This window comes from Plecotus auritus (genome assembly GCF_963455305.1).
Source record: "Plecotus auritus genome assembly, chromosome: 2".
Taxonomy (NCBI): Eukaryota; Metazoa; Chordata; class Mammalia; order Chiroptera; family Vespertilionidae; genus Plecotus; species Plecotus auritus.
In genome coordinates this window covers 14383181-14394186 of record NC_137771.1, presented here as the reverse complement: position 1 = coordinate 14394186, position 11006 = coordinate 14383181, and the positions used below count along the sequence as shown (strand labels likewise).

The 11006-nt window shown below is 47.5% G+C and overlaps 1 protein-coding gene across 1 annotated transcript in view; it reads left to right on the top strand.

Moving 5' to 3' along the window:
- Window positions 1-11006, top strand: part of LUZP1 (leucine zipper protein 1) — a 120788-nt gene that overhangs the window by 18686 nt on the left and 91096 nt on the right. The window lies entirely within an intron of this gene.

Sequence of the window (11006 nt, the reverse complement as noted above, 5' to 3'; positions counted from 1 at the left end):
CGTCAGGCTGTTGCATGTTTCCATCTCTCTGGATCTATTTTGTTTGTCAGTTTATTTTGTTCATTAGATTCCACACATAAATGAGATCATGTGATATTTGTCTTTCTCTGACTGGCTTATTTCGCTTAGCATGATACTCTCCAGATCCCTCCACGTTGTCTCAAAGGGTAAGAGATCCTTCTTTTTTACAGTTGCATAGTATTCCATGGTGTAGATGTACTACAGCTTTTTTTAATCCATTCATCTACTGATGGGCAATTAGGCTGTTTCCAGATCTTAGCTGTTGTACATTGTGCTGCTATGAGCATAGGGGCACATATATTCTTTCTGATAGGGTCTATCACTATTACATTTCTTTTTATTGACAGAGAATATTTTCTTGTATGGCTCTACCACATTTTATTTATTCATTCACCTGTTGATGTGTTGATGGACTGTTGAGTTGTTTCCACTCCTTGGCTATTATGAACAATGCTGCTATGCACTTTCTTGTACAAGTTCTTGTGTGAACATATGTTTTCATTCCTCTTGGGTCCATACTGAGGAGTGGAATTGCTGTGTCCTATGGTGATCTATGTTCACCCTTTTGAGGAATTGCCAGACTGTTTTCCTAGGCGATGGCACCATTTTACATTTCCATTCCAATCTGTGCACATCCTCAGCAGTATTCACTATTACCTTTTTGATGAGAGCCTTCTAGTGGGTATGAAATAGTATCTCACTGTGACAGCTAACTTTTGTTTAAGGCCCAGATAGTAAATATGTTCAGCTTTGCAGGTCATATCATCTCTGTTGTAACTACTCAGCTCTGCCATTGTAGCGTAAAAGCAGCCATAGGCAACGTGTACACAGATGAGCTTGGCTGTGTTCCGATGACATTTTATTTACTAAGATAGGTGGCAGCTTGCAGACAGTAATTTGCAGACTTTTGATCTAGAAGAGCACCCTGCACTCCCAACCTACCTATCCATTCCCTATCCCCTTTCTCTGGCTTTATTTTTTTATTATACTTATTACTGATGATGAAATATCTGTGTTAGTTCTTGCTTATTGTCGGTCTGCCACCTCTAGAGTGTCAATTTCTTAAAGGTGGGGATCTTATTTGTCAACTTCACTGTTTGCTTCCCAACACACCACAGTGCCTGGCACATAGTAGATGCTCAATAAATATTTGAATGAATGAGCAAATGAATGAATGGAACACCCTTTCTAGGTTTACAAATGACTTATTCTCAATGTCTTTGTCTTTAAAGTTTTAAGATAAAGTGACTGATCCTGGGGCTGGAATCTTACAAATCATGAGATTTGATGTCAGGTAGGTCCTAAGTCAGACTCAGGGCATTTCTATCCTGAGTGTAGATGAGGCAAGAGAAAAGTGAGCAGGCTGGGTGACCCCAGTGTCCCCAAGAAGCTGTGTCTGGGACTGACCCCGAAGCATGCACTCAGCCGCTCTGTCCTTCTGCGCAGATACCCCTCTTCCAAGTCTCACAGTGACGAAAGATAGGGCAGCTTCGGAGAATGAGCAGCTGCTTCTGGTCTTCCTTATTACAACCTGAAACCTGCCCATTTGGATACTATGCTTGGAGAACTGCCCACTAACTAGGCCACATGAAAGTCAAATTAAAAATAAACTTGTTTTTTAAAAACTTAAAAATAAATAAACTTGTTTTCCCAGACCACACAGGAAGGCTATATTCGGGACCATCCTCTACCCCTCCCCCTCCCCCAACATCCTTGTCATGCTCCTAATTCTTTCCCACTTAGTCACAAACACACTCACAGCATGATGATGATGTGTATGGGGGAGGAGCAGGACAGGATTGTCTAGGACATGATTCTGCTAATTTCTTTTTTTTTTTAAATATTTTTATTGATTTTTTACAGAGAGGAAGGGATAGGGATAGAGAGTTAGAAACATCAATGAGAGAGAAACATCAGCTGCCTCCTGCACACTCCCTACTGGAGATGTGCCCGCAACCAAGGTACATGCCCTTGACCGGAATCGAACCTGTGACCCTTCAGTCCCCAGGCTGATGCTCTATCCACTGAGCCAAACCGGTTAGGGCAGGATTCTGCTAATTTCTGATATTTGCTAGTGTGGCAGACTCTGCAGGGTGCCCACCTAGCAGTCATCCCGTGTCCTTGCTCACAGAACCACGCCCCCACCCTGGCCCGCCCCACCCCGCCCATCAGTTCAAATGGCAACATGCCCAGTCTCCCAGGAGGTGAATCCTGATTGGTTTAAAACAGTTGGACTACTCTTATTCCCTTTACTAGGGATTAGTCAAGGGCTAGACATGTGACTCAGTTCTGGCCAATAGGGTGTAAGCAGGGAGACCATCAGGTTAAAGGACTAAGGACTAAGGGGGTTCCCAGGACCTGGGAATTTCAGCTCTAATCAGAAAAATACCCGGCAGACCGGGACAAGTTGGTCATGCACGGTGTAAGGGAAGTCAGCTGGGGCTTTGGGAAAAGAGACTTCTTACAGGAAAAGAGAGACAAACAAGGGGAAAAAAAAGTTCTGCTTGAAAGCAGCCCTGGAAGATGGGGACGGGGTGGAGGGCCGCTGTCCTGTGATCCTGCAGGGAAACATTGCGCATGTCGGGAGGATGGCAGAGGGGGAAGAGCCAACCCAGTTTCTTAACCACAGGGTGAGGCGCCGGAGCAGCGCTGGGACCGCCTGTCTCAGATTTCTTGTTCAGTGAGCAACAACCATTCTTAGGGTTTGCCATTCACTGAATTTTTCTGCTACTTGCTGAACACACCCTAACACACCAAAAGGGCACCTCTCTTGCTCCCTTGCCCTCCCACAGGTTGGATGGTGGCAGGGCTGGGCAGCGTGAGGCACTTGCAGATTGGCACAGGCTTGGGGCCTTGGGTGGGGAAGTGGGGAGAGCCAAAGGATAGTTCAATGTGACGAACCGTTTATGTTCATGGGCTGCTTCGAGCAGTCACCCAGGGATTTCCAAGGCCGCATGCCTGCCCCCTGAGGTCTGAGGTGCATTCGGCAGTAGAAGAAATGGAGGCTCAGAGAGGGTGACTCATTTGCCATTTAACGGGGATACATTCTGAGTGATGTGTCATGGGGTGATGTCGTACAAACACAAACCTAGATGGTATAGCCCACTACAGTCTAGACCAGTGGTAGGCAAACTCATTAGTCAACAGAGTGGCAAACCGCGGCTCTCGAGCCGCATGTGGCTCGCGAGCCGCAGTTTGCCGACCACTGGTTTAGGCCGTGTATATAATCTCATGGGACCACTGTCTATGTGGACCATTGTTGACTAAAAGGCCGTGAAGCAGCCCATGGCTGTAGTTTGAATCTAGGTCTGTCCCATCCAAAGTGCATGCTCTTTCTCTTTACAGCAATGTCTTGGATACATCACAAAGGAGATGGTACCTCTTGGAACATTCTTAGTGACAGGGAGATCAGTGCCCATGAGACACCCAGGCTCTCTTCTGCCAGCACTGACTATTCTTCCCACTGCGCCCAAGTCTGATTTCCAGTAACTTCCAGCTGCCCGCCCTGATCCTGCACTTCTTTTTTTATTTTATTTTTATTTTTATTTTTTTGATTTTTTTACAGAGAGGAAGGGAGAGGGATAGAGAGCTAGAAACATTGATGAGAGAGAAACATCGATCAGCTGCTTCCTGCACACTCCCTACTGGGGATGTGCCCGCAACCGAGGTACATGCCCTTGACCAGAATCAAACCTGGGACCTTTCAGTCCGCAGGCCGACGCTCTATCCACTGAGTCAAACCAGTCAGGGCCTGATCCTGCACTTCCGAAACCTGGAGGCCAGGGCTGGGCCTTCAGGCTGAGCAGCCTCATGCCCATCAGCCTTTTTTCTCTTAACATAACTCAGGGAGGAATTGACTCATATTGCACTTGAGGTCAAGCTCAAAGCACTAAATCTTCTGGATACACCTAATGCTTTTAAGCTGGCCACACGCTCCTGCCCCCTCGCCCCTGATTCTATAGCTGCACAACTGAATCCACGGTGAGAACTTCCCATCCATCCGGGCTACCTTTCTTAAGTCGTTTTTGAGCCCTGAGTCTGGCAGCCTCTGTATGTGCTGTCCCTTCTCTGTGGGATCCTCATACGAAGTGAATCCCAATCATTAAAGAACTGTTCCATCCTTCAGGGTCAGGGCCAGAGCCCTTAGATAACCGCCTCCATCCCTGCCAAACAAGATAAGGATGCCGGCTCTGGCAGAGGTAATGGTATAACCCCAGCCCCCTGTATTAGTCAGGGTTCTGAGAAACAGAAGCACTGGGATGTGCATAGCTAGAGAAAGAGATTTATTTCAAGGAATTGGCTCTCATGGTGTGGAGGCTTGGTGCGTCCAAAACCTGATGGGGAGGCCAACAGGCTGGAGATTCAGACAAAAGATGACCCTTCGAGTCCAAAGGCAGTCACTGTAGAACCAGGAAAAGCCAACATTGCGGACAAAGTCCAAAGGCCATCCTCGGGGAAATTCCCTCTTGTTTAGGGGAGGTCAGTCCCTTTGTTCTGAATGAATGAGGTCCACCCACTTCTGGCGGGCAATCTGCTCTACTCAAAGCCCACCGACTTAAATGTACATCTCATTCACAGAAACATCTAGAATAACGTCTGACCAAATATCTGAGCACAGTGGTGCAGCCGCGTTGACACATAAAATTAACCATCACCCCCCTTTATGGCAGGCTCCCTTCCAGCATATGTCACTTTGACCTCTGATCTCCCTTATCAGACTATGAGCCCTGCAGAGACTCATTGATCTTTGGACTCTTAGTACCTGACGCACAGGCAGTGCTCAGCTAACGATAGTAATAGCAGCATTTACTGAGCTCTTACTGTGTGCCCAGGTGCTGCCCTAAGTGTTTTATGAACATAACTCATTTAACCCACATAAAGTTGGTCCTTTTATTATCCTCCAGATAAAGAACTGAAAGTCCTAAGAAATGACATTATTTTCCTAGTATCACACTGCTAGTATGAGTCAAAATTCAAGCCATACAGTGATACCTCAAAAGCCACACTTTTTTTTCAAAAAATATTTTTATTGATTTCAGAGAGGAAGGGAGAGGGAGAGAGAAATAGAAACATCAATGATGGGAGAGAATCATTGATGGGCTGCCTCCTGCACGCCCCCTTTGGGGGATCGAGCCAGCAACCCGGGCATGTGCCCTTGACTGGAATCGAACCTGGGATCCTTCAGTCCGAAGGCCAGTGCTCTATCCACTGAGCCAAATCGGGTAGGGCCAAAATCCACACTATTAACCCCAGCAGAGTGACCAGGGCTAAGGTGGCCTGCAGCCTCGAGGGGCAGGGTAAGGTAGTGGAAAAGCACAGGTATGGGACTCAGACAGACTGGGCCGCCTATCCCAGCTCTTCCCTTTACTTGCTCAATATCTCTGTGCCTCCATTTCCCCTTCTGTACAGTGTGGGTAACAATGCCCGCCTCCCAGGGTGGTTGGGCCTGGCATTGTAGCCTTTAGAATCAGAGATTACTGACGAGACCAGGCCAGTTTACTCATGAGGAATTTTTGTTGAACACCTACTACGTTCCAGACATTTTCCTATTTAATCTTTACGTTAACCCCGGGAGGAATCCATGTCTTTATTCCCCTTTTACAGACTGGGAAATGGAGCTTGGAGCACTAACAAGTCACATAACTGGGCTAGGATTTGTCCCATTGTCTCCTAATCTATTGTCAAAGCAGTGCTCTCTCCCTGGGATAAAAAGTTTAGTGACAAAAAGAGACAGAGGCAAAGAAGCATTGAACAGACTGTCAAACTACAGCGGGAAGGTAGGGGAGGGTTGGGGGGGTAAGAGATCAACCGAAGGACTTGTATGCATGCATATAAGCATAACAAACAGACTCAAGACACTGGGGATGGGAGGACAAGGGCAAGTGCTGGGGGGGGGGGGGAGGTAGGGGAGACGGGGCCGGGGAAGGTTAGTGGAGGGGGGGGAAAGAGACATATGTATTACCATTTGTAATACCTTAAACAATAATAATAATAATAAAAAGCTTAGGGGCCTGCAGGGCCATTTATAAGTGAATAAAGCAGCCTGGGTGTGATATCATAGGGAGATGTGGGGCTCTGGTGACTGGAGCTCAGATACCCTATCTAGAGGAGGCAGCCACTACTCCTCTCCAACTGACCTGTGCCAAGCAGAATGGTTTTTTAAGAGAGCGAGAATCTGGATTTTCCATGCTATCTCCTCATTTTTAAATGTTGACAATGAATTAAAAAGCAAACAAGCCCTAGCCGGCTTGGCTCAGTGGATAGAGCATCGGCCTGCGGACTGAAGGGTCCCGGGTTCGATTCTGGCCGGGGGCACATGCCTGGGTTGCGGGCTCGATCCCCAGTAGGGGGCGTGCAGGAGGCAACTAATCAATGATTCTCTCTCATCATTGATGTTTCTATCTCTCCTTCTCCCTTCCTCTCTGAAATCAATAAAGAAATTAAAAAAAAAAAAAAAGCAAACAAAACCCCTGTGCAACTATGCCAACCACAAAAGAAGCCTGCCAGTCAGACGTGCCTCCTGGTCCACCGGTTGGCAACCTCTGATCCTCCCTGTGCTATCAGCTAATCTCTCTACCCTCTGTGGCAGCTGGATCCCTCATGGAGCTTAGTTTATCTGGGGACCAAAGTGCATGAGCAGATGAGAAAGCCAGACAGCCTCTCTTCTCCTGGGCCTGTCCTATACTCCACCCTGGGCCCTGCCCCCTCAGCTCCCTCAGGTGCCATTCCAGCCACCTTCCTGTCACAGGAAGGGCTGGCTGGTGGGGGAAGGAAGGCACAGTGCCCTGTTTACGCTGCAAGGGCAAGGACCAGAGGCAAGCAGTCTCCTGCATCTGGGAGTCTTAGGACCACAGTGCATCTACCTGCTTCACCAGGGCCACCTGCATTTTGCTCCCAAGGGCAGGAGCAGGGATTCCCAACCTGGATGGTATTAGATGGAAGGGAACCTTCAAGGTCATCCAGGACTACCCCATCAGATCACTAACATTAGAGCAGTAGCTCACACATTTTTATTATTTATCTCCTGATCCCCCAATGACTCAGTGAAGTGGGAACTAGTATTATCCCCATTTTGCAGATGGTGAGACTGAGGCTCAAAATAGTTAAGTAATTTGCCCAAGATCCCACAGCAAATAAATAGCAAGTCCAAGATATATAGTGAGGCATTGTGACCCAAGAGCCAGTAGTGCCCACACCATCACCCTGAGCCACACCCCCAACAGTTGCTTGACTCCTGGGCATTAACACCTAGTATCCTCAAGACTCTGCTCACATGTCCATGACAGGGTGCTCACTACCTTCCTATTAAAAAAAAAAAAAAAAGCTGAAACTGGTTTGGCTCAGTGGATAGAGCGTCAGCCTGCAGACTGAAAGGTCCCAGGTTCAATTCCGGTCAAGGGCATGTACCTTGGTTGCAGGCACATCCCCAGTAGGGGGTGTGCAGGAGGCAGCTGATCGATGTTTCTCTCTCATCGATGTTTCTAACACTCTATCCCTCTCCCTTCTTCTCTGTAAAAAAAAAAAAAAATCAATAAATAAAAAGTTTTTATTGATTTTAGAGAGAGAGGGACAGAAAGATAGAAACATCAATGAGAGAGAAACATCGATCAGCTGCCTCCCGCACACCCCAGAGATGTGTCCTGACCAGGAATCAACCGGTGAACACTTGGTTCATGGTTGATGCTTAACCACTGAGCCACATCCGTCTGGCTACCTTTCTATTTTTTTTTTAACCATAGCTACACTCACTCAGCTTTGCACTGGGTATTTAAAAAAAAAACAAAACTTTCTATCACTCCACCCTCACAACAGTCCTGAATGCCCCACACTATACCCATATTAGCCCTGAGAAATCCAAGTCTTAAGGTAATGTAGGAATTTGCCCAAGGTTACGAAACTAGTCAGGGACAGACTGAGATTCTAAAGCAGGTCTGTTCTTTATCTAGCTCAGACTGAAAGCTTGTTTTTGTTTTGGTTTCTGTACTCCTGAAGTAGCAGCCCTCACTCCTAGTTCTCCCATCCCTCTTCCCCAGATGCCCTCTTCAGAAGGCAGACACATTCCCCCTTGAGTATTTTTTTTTATGCCAGAGTCAATATTCTGATTCCTGCAACTGTTCCCCATGAAATGTGCTTTTGTGGTCCCCACCACCACCATCATTTTGTTCACCCTCCTGTGAGTGAGTCATACTTTATTCATGTTCCTTTCAAAGTCCTGATCCCAAATATAACAGAGGGCTTGGACAGACGTGGGCAGAATGACTGTCACCTCCTTCACTGTACATACAGTGTTTCTATGAATGCAGCCCCCAAACCAACAAAACATTGTCTATATATGAAGCACTTGCCCCCACATACTTGGGATAGAAAGTGCACAAGCCAGCAACTTCCCTGCCCTCCTAGAATTTACATTCTGCCCACTGAGATAAGGTCACAGGTCACTTTAGATAAAGATCCTAGAATGTTGGCGGGTAGAAGGACTCATTTTTATAGATGAAGAACCTGAGCCGGAAGAGCCGCAGTAACAGACCCAAGATTCCACAGTGAGGCAGAATCAACATCTGCCTTTCTCAGAAGCTCAGGCTCAGGTGAGGAATGTAGAGGGCCTGAGAGGGATGCAGACTGAGATGAAAATACCACCCTTGAGATCCGAGCTCTCGTCAGAAATCCCGATATATCCCAGACATGACCACGAGGTGGCGCAGGAGCACCAGTGAAAGATGCAGAAATCCAAGGTGGATGGGCACCTTCCTTGCGTAGAGCAATTTTCCGTAGGCAGTGAGCACGATGAGGAGGGAAGCCTGTGCCTGCTGTAGGACAACACTGGCAACTGTATGCAGTACATGCATATACAGAGGTGGATTCTGCCCCAACCAAGGGAGATAGCATAGGATGGTTGTTAAAAGGCTGGGTGCCCGTAGCACACAGATTTGACAGGAGATCTAGCTCCCCTTTGCTGTTTTATCATGTCACCTCTCTGACACCTGGCCTCCAGATAAGATCCTCATTTCCCAGGACTCTACATAGAGCCAGAGTGGCTGATGCTCTCTTCCTAACTGGTTCCTTTTCCAGGTGGACCGGTAGGTAAATGCCCCTGGCAGAGAAGTCTCCTTCAGATGTCAGGAAGGTGAGGCTAATGGACTCTGACAGCCTCACAGCCCTGCTTGGGCCTGACAGCTCATCCACACATTTATTCATCTCACATCACACAGAAAACTGCATGTGCAAAGGTGCTGAGGCTGGGAACTATGAATGTGGGGGTCAGTGGGGCCAAGGATGTCTGAGAGGAAAGAGAAGGTTGGAGAAAGTAGGTTGGGCCTTGGGGACTAAAGCAGGCTATTGACTTTGAACTTTAAACTGGGAGCAATAGGAGCTATTGAAGATTATTCTGCGGGGGAATGATGTGATTAGCTGTGTTGAGAACAATCACGCTGGCTCTCAATCAGGGAGGAATGGAGGGGAGCCTCGAGGCAGAGAGAGCAACCCGGAGGCTGAGTAAATAAAAGCTGCAGGTTGGACGTGGGTGATGGCAGTGGTGTCTGATTTTCCATCCACTCACAGCCTCTGATTAGCTGGAGTTACTCTCAAAGAAACTTGTCTGTCTTGTTCATGAGATGGTTCCTATAGGTGAGGGGCTGCCCTGGGGCCAGACTGGAGGGGGGGGGTGAGTGGCCAGCATTAGGTGATGCCAAGAAGATCCTTGATGGAAACAGACAGCCTAGAAAGAGAGGTTGGCTAAAGAGAGAGGCAAGATCCTGGGTCGGGTTGGAGGAGGAAGGCAGCGTGTCCAGTGGCTAGGAACACCTAAGGGCGTCACACACGTCTCATGTGCCAGCTCTGCTGCTTCTTAGCTGTGTGACCAAAGACAGGTCCCTTTGCTTCTATGATCCTCAGTTTCTTCAACTGTAAAGTGATTATGACTAGGGCTTACCCCTTGAAGCTGTTGTGGGGATTGGACAAGATAATGTGTATAAAACTCAGCGCAATACTTTCCACCCAACGCGTGGAACCCACGGGGAGCTTCCGGTCCTCAACCCCCGCTCAGAGACAGTCTTTTGCTGTGGCACGTCTCCAGGCCAGTGTGACTCCAAAAAATGGGCCAACCTGAGCTGCACACCACACTGAATAAGGCCAAAGGAGCGTTCCAGCCAGCAGCAAAGAAATGATGGTTTGGTCAGCTCAGGGCCACATTCTGGGGGAAAGGCGCCATTACTCTCCTACTTTTTGAAGCATTAAAAATTAATCTTGCCCTAGCTGGCTTGGCTCAGGGGACAGAGCGTCGGCCTGCGGACCGAAGGGTCCCAGGTTCGATTCCAGTCAAGGGCACACACCTTGGTTGCAGGCTCCTCCCCACGCCAGCCCTGGTTGGGGCTTGTGTTTCTCTCACATCGATGTTTCTCTCGTTGTCTTTCCCTCTCTCTTCCACTCTCTAAAAATAAATGGAAAAATATCCTCAGGTGAGGATTAACAACAAAAAGGTACTCTCCTTACTCCGGGGTTCTCCAGTGAAATTCTCTGTTTTATTGTGTTGGTTTCTTCCTTATTTTGTGGGTGCTTGTGTCCTATGGTCATCCCATATTACCAGTTATTGTGGAAAGTGTTTTTTATATATTCTTTTCTATAATCTTTATGGCAACTCTCTTAGGTAGTATTTGTTACTGTCTCCGCTGTAATAAATGAAGGAGCTGTAGCTAGAAGTTAATAAATGTATACCAACACCTTTGCTCCTCATCATGACACTTACCTTGCCCTCTGGACAGTCAGCAGAAAGGTACCTAGAGCCCTAGGTTACCCCAGCAACCTGCCCCCAGAATTCCTCAGTGAGTAGGATGCCAAGGATTATCAGAAACCAGTAAGAGAATAACCATGGGACAAAAGCCCAGGAGTTGTCATAAAACTCTTGTTGAGGCACAGGACATTGTATTAATTGGGGGTGTCCCTTGTGTGATACATTCCTCTGAGAGTTTAGTGCAGGAAAATATTTGTCT